General features: G+C 40.4%; 1 protein-coding gene across 3 annotated transcripts in view; it reads right to left on the reverse strand.

Moving 5' to 3' along the window:
• The window catches only part of LOC307194579 (17-beta-hydroxysteroid dehydrogenase type 6), a 32,490-nt gene extending 22,110 nt beyond the window's left edge, over window positions 1–10,380 (reverse strand). For 2 of the 3 annotated variants that reach the window (XM_079937750.1, XM_079937748.1), the window contains exon 1: window positions 456–483. The gene's annotated coding sequence lies outside the window, so the exon portion shown is untranslated. Of the gene's footprint in view, window positions 1–455; window positions 484–10,285 lie in introns of those variants that run through there. The other variant, XM_079937747.1, reaches the window with a different exon arrangement.
• Between the last annotated feature and the right edge of the window lie 8 nt (window positions 10,381–10,388).

Below are 10,388 nucleotides of genomic sequence, written 5' to 3' on the forward strand. Positions count from 1 at the left end.
ATCATAGTAATTCTATTAGTCCTTGTAGACAGCATTTTTTTCTTCTCTTTCATCACTTTGATTTTCTATTTCTTTTTATGTTTCCATTTGCATTTTAATAACTTTTTTGTATATATGTCTTTTACTATAAGTTACCTCAAACTCTTTTTGAAGATGCTACATTGTCCAAGCATAAAACTTAACAGATTTTCCAACCTCAGTCTCATCCCAAAAGCTGACTCAATCCCTCTGCCAAGTGGGAAAAAATTAGCAAATACTCCAGCAGCTGATGCCTTGTACTGGCATAAATATAAATATATATATATACATATATGAAATATAGTTAATGTATATATATACACATGTATATATATATCATACTTCATTTCATATCAGTATATGAGATTCCACAAAGAGAAAGGAAAAATGTTACCTGAGGAATTCTTGTTTGGGAATGTACATCAGATTTCACCTACCTTTGGAATTTTACTTCTTCTCTGTTCTCCACAGGATTAGAAATGTAACAAGTGAGAAGGAATAATGGGACTATTAAACCCTTGTTTACTGGTCACGTGGGTTAAAAAAAAGAAAGAAAAAACAGTTTCGCCACTCCCACTGCAAAGAGCTTGCTCACAGTAGGAGATGGGGGTAGGGTTAAGGCAGGACACAAACTAGGCCACAGAGCTTCAGCAACACAGTTCTCAGGACTTAATTATATAAGGTCGCTCTTGCTTACCCAAAAGTTCACAAACTTACCCCACAGCTCCCAGCATTATCATAAAAGAGCTGGTTTTCCACACTGTCAAGAATTCCAATTTACAGAGTATACCCAGGGGGTCCTATTTATAAGTATAAAATCACTCTCAACTTCTAAACAATACTTTCTCAAACTCCAAAAGAATAAAGATCAAAAAAGCAGAGAACACAGTGGCAATGAAATTTCTCTCAGAAATCAAAGTTGAAGGGTCTTTTAAGAAAATTAAAAACCATAATCAAGATCTTTTTAAAAAAAATTTTTTTAACTTAAAAAAATTTTTTTTAACTTAAAAAAATTTTTTTAAAAAACATCTTTCTCAGGACTTCCCTGGTGGCGCAGTGGTTAAGAATCCGCCTGCCAAAAAAAAAAAAAGAATCCACCTGCCAATGCAGGGGACATGGGTTCAAGCCCCGGTCCGGGAAGATCCCACATGCTGCAGAGCAACTAAGCCCGTGTGCCGCAACTACTGAGCCTGCGTGCCACAACTACTGAAGCCCGCACACCTACAGCCCGTGCTCTGCAACAAGAGAAGCCACCGCTCGCCGCAACTAAAGTCCACGCAGCAACGAAGACCTGACCCAACACAGCCAAAAATAAATAAATAAATAAATTTATTTTAAAAAAAACTTTCTCCAAACAGATCTTATCCCCAAGCCAACATACACACACACACACACACACACACACACACACACACACACACACACACACACACACACACACACACACACACACACACACACACACACACGATTTGCTCAGGAAGATTCCCTGTCCTGGAGACTTCAGAGGACTTCGTGAATCCCCACTGGGCAGGGTTCCTTTCCTTTCCCCAACGCTGCCCACCCTCCGCTTCCTCACCTCCTTCACAACACCGCCCTCTTGTGGTCAGAGTCCAGGTTGCTCCACTCCTTTGTGCCAAGCCCACAGTTCTCACCAGTGTCATTCTTGCTCAACTGGAGGATCAGATGTGTTACAGCCAAAATTAAAAGTAGGAAGCCCCCATCCTCTGAGTAAGTTGGAGCCTCTGCTGGAGTCAGGGAGCGGGGAAGCAGAGTCCCCTTTGAGATTGCCAACCTGAGATCAGCTTCTGCAAACTGGGGCTCTCAGCCTTAACGCTGTCAGACACCTTTCCAAAAGAGCTGCAGCTGGACAGGAATAAAGATGCAGACATAGAGAATGGACTTGAGGACACGGGGAGGGGGAAGGGGAAGCTGGGACGAAGTGAGAGAGTGGCATGGACATATATACACTACCAAATGTAAAATAGATAGCTAGTGGGAAGCAGCTGCATAGCACAGGGAGATCAGCTCCGTGCTTTGTGTCCTACCAGAGGGGTAGGATAGGGAGGGTGGGAGGGAGACGCAAGAGGGAGGAGATGTGGGGATATATGTATATGTATAGCTGATTCACTCTGTTGTACAGCAGAAACTAACACAGCATTGTAAAGCAATTATACTCCAATAAAGATGTTAAAAAATTAAAAAAAAAAAAGAGCTGGGCTTCCCTGGTGGCGCAGTGGTTGAGAATCTGCCTGCCAATGCAGGGGACACGGGTTCAAGCCCTGGTCTGGGAAGATCCCACATGCCGCGGAGCAACTGGGCCCGTGAGCCACAATTACTGAGCCTGCGCGTCTGGAGCCTGTGCTCCGCAACAACAGAGGCCGCGATAGTGAGAGGCCTGCGCACCGCGATGAAGAGTGACCCCCGCTTGCCACAACTAGAGAAAGCTCTTGCACAGAAACGAAGACCCAACACGACCATAAATAAATAAATACATTAAAAAAAAAAAAAAAAGAGCTGCAGCTGCTTCGTGTCCTAATCCGCTCTAGCAAATTAATCAAACCCAGGGAGGGAGTTGTGGGAACCTTCGATTTAAAGCCAGTCAGTCAGAAGCACAGGTTAACAACCTGGGCTTGCAATTGGCATCTGAAGAGGGCGGGGGAGTCTTGTGGGACTGAACCCTTAACCTGTGGAATCTGACACTATCTCTGGATAGATAGTGTCAGAATTGAGTTGAACTATAGGAAACCTAGGCTGGAATCCAAAGAATTGGTTTGGATGTGTGGGGAAACACACCCATGCCCCACAATGGAACTGGTATCAGAATCCTTCAGCACCCTTTCACAGCTCTCTGCTCTCTTGGCGCCTATGAAATCACACTCTCCTAGTTCTCCTGCTTCTATTCCTATTTGTTCTCATTGTCTTTTGCTGGTTTCTCTTCCTCTACCCAATTTTTAAAGTCAATATCTTTAAGAGTTCTATCCTGGCCCTTCCTCTCTTCTCACTGTACACACCCTTCTTGTTTGGGGACCTCAGTCATCATCAGCTTCAATCCTGATCCGAGTTCTAATGACTTGCAAATCTCTGCCTTCAGTCAAGACCTCTCCTGACATCTAGCTCCTCATATCCAACTACGTGCTGGGCATCTTCCACTTGAATTCATCCATTCATTCCATAAACATAGAGTCCCTACTATGTGCTAGGTCCAATGCTAGTTACTAGAGCTAAAAGAGGTGCGTAAAATAGACATGATATTTGAAATCTTAGAACTTATTATTTTAGTAGGAAAAATAAACATTAAACATATATTCCCACAAATAAATATATTATTACACACTGTGATGAGGGCTATGAAAGAAAAGCATAGAGAGCTTAGGGAGTATCACAGTAGCAACTCAAACTCAACTTTTCAAAACTGAAATAATGATGATTCAGTACAATCTGATCCTCCTCCTTATTTTCACATTATTTCCTATCCCTACATGTATTCAACAAATACTCAACACATTTAATGATTGCCCACTAGGTGCCAAACAACCCCTTCCAACCAGGTGCCCAATTCTGAAACCTGGGAAATCATCCTAGACCACTTCCTCATCCCCCACATCCAATCAATATTAATTCTTAGTAATATCTCTTAAGTCACTTACGTCCACACAATCACAACCATCTCTACTTTACTGCCTTACTTCAGGCCACAAGTACTTGTGCCCTGGATTCCAGCAACAGTTTCTTGGGATTGCTCTGCCTCTGTTTGCTCTTTCCCCTTCTGTTTGCCCTTTACAGGGCTCCAGAGTTTATTTCTAAAACACAATTCTGATTATGTTTCTCCCCTTCTTAAAAGCCTTCCAAGACTCCCCACTGTCTTCAGACAAATCCGAGTTCCTGTGGAGGAACAAGGTTTGACACTGTGTTTTGATCTGAATCTGCCATCCTTTATTTTAAGCAGTCTGCAAGGAGGAAGCTAGATCCCAACAGTATATAGCTTTATGATTAACAAGAAAACCTAATACAATATGTATATTGGCAGGTTATTTACCAAAAATCTGCTAGGTTCATTTATAGCTTAGGTGAGAAATTCAATTTCATATATTATATCCATCATATAGATTAAAAAACAATTGCAATATCCTATAACACATGTTTTATCAGCTTTGAAGTTATCATTTGTTTTGTGGTTAAAAGAATCATTCCTGTGAGATTAAACTAAAACTTTGTCATTTAAATAAATATGAGGGTACTCTTTATGATCAATATTTTATTATAATTTTAACCAAAACTGAATTAAAATGGAAGACGAATAACTTTCTTTTTTTTTTTTTTTTGGCCACACCTCATGGCATGCAGAATTTCTCTGACCGGGGGAAGATGAATAACTTTTATTTCCACACTCTTTAGCTTGGCATGCAATGCTCTGGCCATAGCTTGCCTCTTAGTCCCATTTCTCACTATGCCCTCCCTTGAAGTCTGAGTTCTGACCATATGGAACTATACTGGCAGGTTCCTGAAAGCACCATGCCATTTCCGCTTTTATGCCTTTGCTCCCTGTACCAATACTGTCCAAGACTTTAAAAAAATGCTGATGCCACATTAAAAGGATCATACACCATTATCAAGTGAGGTTTATCCCAGGAATGCAAGGATTCTTCAATATACGCAAATCAATCAAATCAATGTGATACACCATACTAACAAACTGAAGGATAAAAACCATATGATAATCTCAATAGATGCAGAAAAAGCTTTTGACAAAATTTAACACCATTTATGATAAAAACACTCCAGAAAGGAGGCATAGAGGGAACTTACCTTAAAATAATAAAGGCCATATATGACAAACCCACAGCCAACATCGTTCTCCATGGTGAAAAACTGAAACCATTTCCACTAAGATCAGGAACAAGACAAGGCTGCCCACTCTCATCATTATTATTCAACATAGTTTTGGAAGTTTTAGCCACAGCAATCAGAGAAGAAAAAGAAATAAAAGGAATCCAAATCAGAAAAGAAGAAGTAAAACTGTCACTGCTTGCAGATGACATGATACTATACATAGAGAATCCTAAAGATGCTACCAGAAAACTACTAGAGCTAATCAATGAATTTGGTAAAGTAGCAGGATACAAAATTAATGCATGGAAATCCCTTGCATTCCTATACACTAATGATGAAAAATCTGAAAGAGAAATCAAGGAAACACTCCCATTTACCACTGCAACAAAAAGAATAAAATACCTAGGAATAAACCTACCTAAGGAGACAAAAGACCTGTATGCAGAAAACTATAAGACACTGATGAAAGAAATTAAAGATGATACAAACAGATGGAGAGATATACCATGTTCCTGGATTGGAAGAATCAACATTGTGAAAATGACTATACTACCCAAAGCAATCTACAGATTCAATGCAATCCCTAATCAAACTACCAATGGCACTTTTCACAGAACTAGAACAAAAAATTTCACAATTTGTATGGAAACACAAAAGACCCCGAATAGCCAAAGCAATCTTGAGAACGAAAAACGGAGCTGGAGGAATCAGGCGCCCTGGCTTCAGACTATACTACAAAGCTACAATAATCAAGGCAGTATGATACTGGTACAAAAACAGAAATATAGATCAATGGAACAGGATAGAAAACCCAGAGATAAACCCATGCACATATGGTCACCTTATCTTTGATAAAGGAGGCAAGAATATACAATGGAGAAAAGACAGCCTCTTCAATAAGTGGTGCTGGGAAAGCTGGACAGCTACATGTAAAAGAATGAAATTAGAACACTCCCTAACACCATACATAAAAATAAACTCCAGATGGATTAAAGACCTAAATGTAAGGCCAGACACTATAAAACTCTTAGTGGAAAACATAGGCAGAACACTCTATGACATAAATCACAGCAAGATCCTTTTCAACCCACCTCCTAGAGAAATGGAAATAAAAACAAAAATAAACAAATGGGACCTAATGAAACTTTAAAGCTTTTTCAAAGCAAAGGAAACCATAAACAAGACCAAAAGACAACCCTCAGAATAGGAGAAAATATTTGCAAATGAAGCAACTGACAAAGGATTAATCTCCAAAATTTACAAGCAGCTCATGCAGCTCAATATCAAAAAAACAAACAACCCAATCCAAAAATGGGCAGTAGACCTAAATAGACATTTCTCCAAAGAAGATATACAGATTGCCAACAAACACATGAAAAGATGCCCAACATCACTAATCATTAGAGAAATGCAAATCAGAACTACAATGAGGTATCAACTCACACAGGTCAGAATGGCATCATCAAAAATCTACAAACAATAAATGGTGGAGAGGGTGTGGAGAAAAGGGAATCCTCTTGCACTGTTGTTGGGAATGTAAATTGATACAGCCACTATGGAGAACAGTATGGAGGTTCCTTAAAAAACTAAAAACTACCATACAACCCAGCAATCCCACTACTGGGCATATACCCTGAGAAAACCATAATTCAAAAAGAGACATACACCACAATGTTCATTGCAGCATTATTTACAATAGCCAGGACATGGAACCAACCTAAATGTCCATCGACAGACAAATGGATAAAGAAGATGTGGTACATATATACAATGGAATATTACTCAGCCGTAAAAGGGAACGAAATTGGGTCATTTTTTGAGACGTGGATGGATCTAGAGACTGTCATACAGAGTGAAGTAAGTCAGAAAGAGAAAAACAAATATCATATATTAATGCATATATGTGGAACCTAGAAAAATGGTACAGATGAACCAGTTTGCAGGGCAGAAATAGAGACACAGATGCAGAGAACAAACATGTGGACACTAAGGGGGAAAGTGGTAAGGGTGGGGGGTGGTGTGATGAATTGGGAGATTGGGATTGACATGTATACACTAATATGTATAAAATGGATAACGAATAAGAGCCTACTGTATAAAAAAATAAATTAAATAAAATTCAACAATTAAAAAAAAAGAGAAAGATGTACCACAATGTTCATTGCAGCACTGTTTACAAGACCCAGGACATGGAACCAACCTAAACGTCCATCAACAGATGAATGGACAAAGAAGATGTGGCACATGTATACAATGGAATATTACTCAGCCATAAAAAGAAACGAAATTGAGTTATTTGTAGTGAGGTGGATAGATCTAGCGTCTGTCATACAGAGTCAAGTAAGTCAGAAAGAGAAAAACAAATACCATATGCTAACACATATATATGGAATCTAAAATTTAAAAAAAATGGTTCTGAAGAACCTAAGGGCAGGACAGGAATAAAGATGCAGAAGTAGACTTGAGGACACGGGGAGGGGGAAGGGTAAGCTGGGACAAAGTGAGAGAGTGGCATTGACATATATACACTACCAAATGTAAAATAGATAGCTAGTGGGAAGCAGCCGCATAGCACAGGGAGATCATCTCCATGCTTTGTGACCACCTAGAGGGGTGGGATAGGGAGGGCGGGAGGGAGGCTCAAGAGGGAGGTGATATGGGGATATATTTATACGTATAGCTGATTCACTTTGTTATATAGCAGAAACTAACACAACATTGTAAAGTAATTATATTCCAATAAAGATGTTGAAAAGAAATGCTGATGCCAATAGACAGCTGGGTTATAAATTCATCTATAACATGTCATTATACTTCTTGATTTGGGTCCATTGCCCCTGCTAGACTATAACTTTCTCGGAAGTAGAACCCATATCACTTTTTCTCCACAGAGCCTAACTAAATGTCCAACACAAATTTTCAATAACTCTTTGTGGAATAAATGAATAAGTTAAAGAATGACTGAATGAACTATATCTTTCCTGAACAGATCATCCTTTTACATGCTAAAAACATCCAGAATAACAACAGGAGCTGGACTGCAAGTCCATGAAGTAGGTTCTACGTCTGCAAAGAACTTGAAGAGAGAGAACTAGGGCTGACAGATTACCCAAAGAGGTTGATAGCAGACATAAATAGTAAATGTAAAGGGGATGGTAGATAGCATAAGGCTTGAAGGACAAAGGGGTTTTGCACCTATGAGGATGAAAGCACAAGGGGAAACCAACTGAATGGCAATACTGCCTCCCAGTGGCCCTTGGGATAAAAGCCTCTATACCAGAGCACTTTCACAAAATAATAGCTTTCTCACTTTGAGTGGTTCTGGGCTATGAGCTGGGCCAGGCACCTCTTACTTTATCTCATTTAACCCTTACAACAATCCCTTGTAGACACATAGCTTGTAGATTAGGAGTGAATCACACAGACTCTGGCGTCAGGATGTCTGGCTCTCCTACTTACTAGGTTTGTGACCTGGGGCAAATTAATTCTCAGCATATGTCCCCATCTGTAAAACAGGGATAATATTAGTACCTATCACATACATCCTTGACAGCATAGCAAATGCTATATAAACGTTAGCTATTATTATGCCCTTTTTTCTGGTGAGGAAAACTTATGTTAAATAAATGAAGCATACAATAGGAACTCAATAAATAAACCTCCTTTGCTTTCCCCCCTTATGTCTTAGCTCCTTACAGTGTGCCCTCCTTAATGGTCCTGAAATTTAAATAGGGGACTCCCAAATAGCTCAAAGAAGTCAGTTCCTAAAGGGAGCAATAAGGAATCTCCAGTAAAGAAACTGAGAAACCTCCATTAAAAAGCCCAGGGCATGTGGTTCTGGAAAAGAGAACTCTACTGGCACTCTTGTTACTGTTATTAGAGTGAAGACCTTCCCAGCAATGAAATTCACTCTACTGAAAACAGGATGCACGGAGATTGTGAAAATCAACTAAGATTTGTGCAGGATGTCACATTTCTAGAAATATTCAAATAAATATGATCTGTCCAGAGCCTATTTTTCACAACTTTGCCCACAGAAGCTAAGGGACCATGATCACTTTCAAGATTGGGCTAATAATAACCTACTAGAGAGTCTATTCTCTCGTTGCTTTCCTACTATTATTGTAAAAATAAAATTCATGAAAATGATAGTTTTCATGTGACACAACACTGATGTGATTATCAGACTGCCCACCCCAGTCCACCTTTGAGATGAGATGTATCTTTACCTGGTCAGACTTATTGGCAGATCTGCACATCGATAGCAAACAGGCTCCTTTACATGGAGAGTAAAGCTCTCCATGCTTCTGCAAGCTTCCTCTGATTCAGATTTTAGTATTCCTGGGTGTTCTATTTGAGAGACTGAATATACAAACAAACAATGACCAGACCATATTTAAAAACAGAACTCTGACCCACAACCTGCCCGAAGCCTACCCAGGAAACCAGCCCCCTTATCTATAATAAACAGCCCAGGAAGCCAGCCTGCTTAAGTCAGACTTATAGGAAGTCAGACTGCGGTGTCTAGTGATAGTCCAGGAAGCCAAATAACCCATATAACAATCCGCTCAAAATAGCCAGGACTTGATTAACAACTGAGAGCTTCCCTAATTTTTGTCCCCACTTCCAACTTAGGACCAACCAGAGAAAGCCACATGTGCACCCCTAACCAATCACATAGGATGCCTCTCTCTTGAGTTAGCCCACCTACAACTTACCCATGAAAACAGCCTTGAATCAGGACATACCTGAAACCTTCCCTTTTTTCACTATTAATCTTTTCCACTCCTCTGCCTGTCTATGAGTCTCTGCCAAAATACAAGTGACGGTGGCTGACTCCCTTTCTAAACATAGCAAGCTCTTGAATAAATAGCTTTTGCTTTTCTCATTTGGTTGGTCATCATTTATTTCCACATATTGGACCTAGTAATTCTACAAAGAACTAATTTCCAAACCCTCTTTAAAAGATATTGGTTGGGTTTCCGTGGTGGCACAGTGGTTAAGAATACGCCTGCCAACGCAGCGGTCACAGGTTCGAGCCCTGGTCCGGGAAGATCCCACGTGCCGCGGAGCAACTAAGCCCGTGCGCCACAACTACTGAGCCTGTGCTCTACAGGCCGCGAGCCACAACTACTGAGCCCATGTACCATAACTACTGAAGCCTGCACGCCTAGAGCCCATGCTCCACAACAAGAGAAGCCACTGCAATGAGAAGCCCGCGCACCGCAACGAAGAGTAGCTCCCATTCCCGCAACTAGAGAAAGCCCATGCGCAGCAATGAAGACCCAACTCAGCCAAAGATAAATAAAAAATTTTTTAATCTTAAAAAAAAGAGATACTGGTTAACATTGTTTCTAAAACAGTCATAAAGTTAGCGGAGAACATCTCTTTTACTTCATCTTAATAACCTAAATCTATATGCTTCAAGGCTTACGTTTAGGCAGAAGATATCCCTGGAATGGGCGCAGCCTCCTTCTGCCCACCTGAGCAGTGGAGTGTCGAAGCGGGCGGGTGGAGACCGCGGGAGCGCCTCCCTC

The sequence above is a fragment of the Stenella coeruleoalba genome, assembly GCF_951394435.1.
Source record: "Stenella coeruleoalba genome assembly, chromosome: 11".
Lineage (NCBI taxonomy): Eukaryota > Metazoa > Chordata > Mammalia > Artiodactyla > Delphinidae > Stenella > Stenella coeruleoalba.